The 6,000-nt window shown below is 44.8% G+C and overlaps 1 long non-coding RNA gene across 1 annotated transcript; it reads right to left on the minus strand.

Annotated features, from left to right (window-relative positions):
* Positions 1-4,677: 4,677 nt before the first annotated feature.
* On the minus strand, positions 4,678-5,405 carry LOC143522600 (uncharacterized). Its single transcript, XR_013133071.1, has 3 exons — positions 5,299-5,405; positions 4,868-5,135; positions 4,678-4,800 (listed from the first exon to the last, which is right to left on the minus strand). It is a non-coding gene; the product is annotated as an uncharacterized LOC143522600 (long non-coding RNA).
* Between the last annotated feature and the right edge of the window lie 595 nt (positions 5,406-6,000).

A 6,000-nucleotide genomic window follows, 5' to 3' on the forward strand; every position in this document is an offset into this window, starting at 1 on the left:
GTGGATGTCTTCATGACCACCTCTGAGCCTCTCGCTAAAATACCTTCACCAGCTTTAATTAAACAATCCATTTCAGGTGACAGTTAGATGTGCTGATAATGGGACCCGCTTCTTGGGTGACCCACTTTAAGAACTAGGGCAAGGGGGAATGCTGGCACAGACTGGTATGCTGATGGTGAAATTAACCTGGGGCCTGATGGGAACAAGAGGGACACACTGTAAAAAATCCCAAATGTTTGTTTGAGTTTAATTTATGAATCTGTTAATGTGATAGGGGCTGCCAAAAATAAAAATACTATCATTCATTTTGTTTATAATATTTTTCCGACTGACTTGCCGGATGCATCATTAAGGAAGAAGCACTGGGCGAGGGTGGCAGAGGAACATCTTTACCATGTGTCAGTACATGGGAGACTGTGTGCAAGGGAGTGGCTGAGGGAATGTGCATGGTTGGGGGTGTGTTCAAGAGGAAGTGGGCGTTTCCCCTGCAGGCTGGGACCAGCTCAACATGACCTTTAAGTTGCTTTTCATGATAAAAACTGTGTCCAAAGGGTAATGTAAAATTAAATCAAATCAAATCAAAATTTATTTATATAGCGCTTGTTACAACAGTTGATGTCACTAAGCAGCTTTACAAGTGGGGAACTTCCCTCTGGGGAAGTTATTAAACAAACTATACAGGTTGATGAATATAGGGGGTCATAAGGAAAAGCTCACCCTCTATGTCATAAGTGCCTCCCAGTTGCTGGGGTTTCCATGGTTGCAGCACCACAACCCAGAGGTAGATTGGCTCGCTCGCACTGTACGGAGTTGAGGAGACGTGTAAAGAGACGAGTCTCCTACCGATCACCCTCCAGAACCCATGGACCTCATTCAAGTTCCCTCCGACTACCCCGACCTGAGTGAGGTATTCAGTAAGAAGAAAGCTAGTTTCCTACCGCCCCACAGGCCGTATGATATCGCTATCGATCTGCTTCCTGGGTCTAGCCCCCCTAGGGGTCGTCTCTTTCTTTGGCCGTTCCGGAACACAGGGCCATGAAGGAGTATATACAAGAGGCTCTGGCAGCAGGTTTTATTCGACCTTCCACCTCCCCTGCCGGAGCCGGGTTCTTTTTTGTGGGTAAAAACAATTTGGTCAGGGTCAGAGAGGGTGATGAATGGAAGACTGAAGGGCGATTCGATTTTACGCTGTCTTATCAGCCCGGTACTAAGAATGTTAAGTCGGACTTGATTTTAAAAGTAACTACGTTAGATTACAAGTTACTTTAGTAGTTAAATTCAGCAACAAAATTAATTTTTCCAATACTCACTTTATTGGAAGTGCATTTTTAACAATGTATTGAAGCAGGTTCGCTAACCGAGGCAGAAACTGCTTAATCCAAAAATCCAGAGGAGGGAAACTTTATTGATAACGCAATTGAACAACAGCACTGTTCGCTCTCTCACGTCTTCCCCACTAGCCTGCTGCACCCCTGGCATGTGCAGGCTCCGCCCCCCCAGTGTCACTTAAAGGGCTAAGACTCATTGAGTGGCCAAGTGCCTGTCCGTTAGGGAAGTCGCTGTGAGGAGTAGTAGTTGCTACAGTATCTCCTGACATTACGTTTGTGTTGCTGCGCGGTATTATTTCTAAATTTATTTGTTAACGTAATACAAGCGAACTGTTCAGTCAGACAGCTATTTGTTGTGAAATGAAATACCATTACAATCTAAAGCATTTTAAAGTAGGCTACGTTAGTCAAAATTCCAGCACTTTTCAAACATGGAACACAATGCAACATTAAAATTTGTCAGGTAAATGTTCCTTCCCCTGTTTTTGAGGGGTATTTCTTTATACTACCACATATTTGTCAGGTCCTGCACTCCCCGAACTCGCCACCAGAGGTCTAACTCCCCTGAGTTCTAGAGAGTACCAGCTGTCTGTCATTACACTTGATTTTGAAGCGTATTTAACACTGCCAGCCCCCTTGCTCATTGCGAAGTATTGCCGTTCTTTCTTAGTATGCATACCAAGCCTTTATCTCGTTAGTCTCTTTGTGTGTGATTCTGCCTGGTTCTTTCGACGTTGCCTTTGCCTTACCTTTGACATCTCCTCTGTTATCTGGATTACCCGACCCCTGCCTGTATGACTACGTTTCTGGATTGTCCTTATTAAACCTTGACCTGCACATGGATCCGAACATGCCTCACGAGTCTGATTCATCACAGAATACTTCACCTACCCTGGATCCAGCAGGCCTCTCTTCACTACTGGCGGCCGTTCAGTCCCAGGGCCGGTTGTTGGGTAGCCACGACCATGTCCTTCACCAACTGAACACAACCGTAGGGACGTTGGCCCAGTATGTTCAGGGTCTAGCTACACCTGCTGCTCCCGCACCTGCAAGCCCCGCACCTTTACCTGTGTCTGAACCGCAGACCAGTGCCTCCCCCTCAGTGCGTATGGCCGTTCCAGAAAAGTACGATGGCTCCCCAGGTTTATGTAAAGGATTTCTCCTCCAGTGCTCTCTGTACTTCAGGGTGTTAGCAGCGGCTTTCCCCACGGACGCATCACGGATCGCTTTCGTTATCTCACTCCTTACTGGGAGAGCCTTGCAGTGGGCAACCGCGGTATGGAGTGTCACAGACCCCGCGGCACAGACCTACGCGGCTTTCGAAGGGTACTTTAAGGAAGTATTCGATCACTCCAGTACAGGAGAAGATCCCGGGGAGCAGTTACTCCAGTTACGGCAAGGAAACACCTCGGCTACCGAACACGCACTCAAATTCCGTACTCTCTCAGCTGCCACGGGTTGGAACGACAAAGCCCTGATCACCATATACCGTAGGAGTCTGAGCGACTCTCTGAGATCTGAGATAGCGTGCAAGGATGAAGATCTCTCCCTCGGGGAGTTAATCCGTTTGTCCATTAGACTCGACAACCTCATCAGATCCCGAAGAAACACTGCTAGGTCTGTTCGTCCGGCACCTGTCCCAGCGACCAACCCATCTCCACCAGAGCCCATGGAAATAGGACGCGCACGCCTCACTCCTACAGAACGACAGTGACGCATCCGAGAGAACCTCTGTCTGTACTGTGGAGAGGCCGGACATTTCAGAGGCGAGTGCCCGGCTGAACCCAAGGACCGACCCACGCTGCAAGTGAGTGCGTGTGCCAATCCACTGCTTGACACTGGAAAGTTTACGGTGCCGGTGAAACTAACCTGTTGTGTCGCACCTTGTCTCGTTTCAGCCCTGATAGACTCCGGAGCAGCCGGTAATTTTATCGACAGGACTTTTATCAAGGACTTATCTATCCCTACCGCCCTGTCCCTATGCGCATCAAGGGGATTGATGGTCTTCCAATCGGCTCGGGGGAGGTCAGTGATCGCACCATCCCGCTCACGACCATGGTAGGCGCCTTGCACAGCGAATCCCTCACGTACTACATCATCGACTCACCTGAACATCCCGTTGTGCTGGGCTATCCATGGTTACGCCAGCACAATCCCGTGGTCTCGTGGAGGACAGGTGAGCTGACTCAATGGAGCGACTACTGTCACAAGCATGAGTTCTACAGTGACTTTTCGGATCTCCTGGAATGGGCCCATACGTCCCCCAGCTCAGGTCAGGGCAAGACCATTTAACGCCTTATAGGTTAACAGAAGAACTTTAAATTCAATGCGATATTTAATCGGAAGCCAGTGTAATGCGGCGAGAGTGGGACTAATATGATCGAATTTTCTAGCCTTAGTTAGGACTCTAACTGCAGCATTTTGTACAAGTAGCTTCTTTATGGACTGTTTAGAGCATCCAATTAGAAGACTATTACAGTAGTCCAAGTACAAGTAGTGCAACTACAAGTAGTGAGTAACTATAACTAGTTACTTTTTTAAAGTAACATTCCCAACACTGTTCATTTCTCACATCATGGTTTACATTGGCATCACAACTAGTGCATTTCTCAAAACAGTTAGTGCAAACAGCAAAACTCAATGAAATACATGCAAAAGCACATACTTCACTCAAAATTCTTTGTTTTTGCCCCAAAATCAAATATTTAGGTCAGTCAATTTGTCAGTGCCATCAGAGTATCTAGTCTGTGTGCCATTGCCTATGAACGAGGCAGTCAAAATACTTAGTCATGTTGTCAGTGCAACTATAAGTCACAGTCAGTGCAGACTGTATATTCTGAGGGAAACTAGCTAAGCTTTTGATTTCAAGAACGCTGCACATTCTGTGGTATATCAAACACGTTACACACATACAAACTTACATGGAACACAAAGTTACACATGACTGTATGTGGGAGACTGATAGCAAGAAATTGGACTGGAATCAAATTTGTACAGCAATATTGTTTGACTCTATTGTTTGCACTACAATTTGTTGACAAAAACAAATCTGATTGAAATTCAAAAGACCGACAACTGACTGGAAAAACTGCAAAATTTAAAACTTACTCTACACATTCAAATCAACCTGAGCACATACAGCCTCCTCTTGTTGTGTGAAAATGGAACCTATGCTACCCTTATGGGCTAGTCTTGATATCCTATGTGGTATAAAAATGCAAAAAAAAAATAAAAATTAATATGTCAGAATGTATGTCAATGTGCAGCATTACAGCAGAGCGTACATTTCTGAATTACACATGTTTTCTCTATTAAATGTTTGAACGATTGAAGACACAATTGTTCTTCCAATATTCGGCTGCACCCAGCAACCAGCTTCAGCCATTGTGAGACCATGACTTACATGTAAAACATGGTCCACAATTGTTGCCCTTACTGTATTTCACTGTTTTGTCCCCTCAGCCTTACACCACTCAGTCTTACCCATCTACACCATATAGTCTTACCCATCTACACCATATAGTCTTACCCCTCTACACCACAGTCTTACCCCTCTACACCACAGTCTTACCCCTCTACACCACACAGTCTTACCCCTCTACACCACACAGTCTTACCCCTCTACACCACACAGTCTTACCCCTCTACACCACACAGTCTTACCCCTCTACACCACACAGTCTTACTTCTCTTATTGGCTGTTCACCCTATACATGGCCTTGTCTTTCCATTATGAGACTTTGTGATACTGCAGTGTTTAGCATCTATAAATGTTTGCCAATTACAGTAAAGGTTCATGAGACGCACCTCCAGGGCCGGAGTGGGACACATTTTCAGCCCGGGAGTTTCATGTCCAAATCCGGCCCAAAATTATTTTTCCCTCCCAATCGGCCCAAACTAGAGACTGACATGAGCCGGCCCATCGGGAATCCTCCCGAATCTCCCGATTAGCCACTCCGGCTCTGCGCACCTCTGACCTATGGTTGAGACCATTGGTTGATCTAAGCCTTCACCAATTCCCTTTCTTACTGTAACTTAATGTTCACCTGCAAACAATTTAATCAAATTAGGATAAATTACCAAAATGTAACAAAAAAATAAACTAAATAAATAAATGTAAAATGATGCCTTAGAGATTGACAACATGTTCAGCACTTTTGCATATAATGACCTAGGCGATGACATAAAGACTAAATGTTTGGGAGGGTAAGACAATTCAACAGACAATCCGTACAACACATTTTGATAAACATGTCATAAGCAACTGATAATGTAAAAAACAACAGACAACTGTCCATGTCCATTTGCAATATGTACAAAAGCATTTGCAAAATGTTAAACACAAGGAGAAATGCAATTATGATGTGCACAAGTGACAAGGAGATGTGGAGACTGAATGAACAGTTTTGAGAATTTCAATTCTGATCTGAGAAATGAACCGAATCGAATGAGAAAAACTGTAACCGGTGCAGATAAATACAGAGATTGCATGCACAGCAAAAGTAACGTTGTATGAACAAATCTTGATGACATAAGTGTGTACAGCCAAAGACTACACACTCTGTTGAATTATATATTTGGTAAAAAAGATTCAGAAAAGTCTTGTTACATGTTCCTAAGTTAGGGGACATCTAAAGGCAACAGTAGCTGTGTAATTTATCCATCCCACTAA

This window comes from Brachyhypopomus gauderio, chromosome 9 (genome assembly GCF_052324685.1).
Source record: "Brachyhypopomus gauderio isolate BG-103 chromosome 9, BGAUD_0.2, whole genome shotgun sequence".
Taxonomy (NCBI): Eukaryota; Metazoa; Chordata; class Actinopteri; order Gymnotiformes; family Hypopomidae; genus Brachyhypopomus; species Brachyhypopomus gauderio.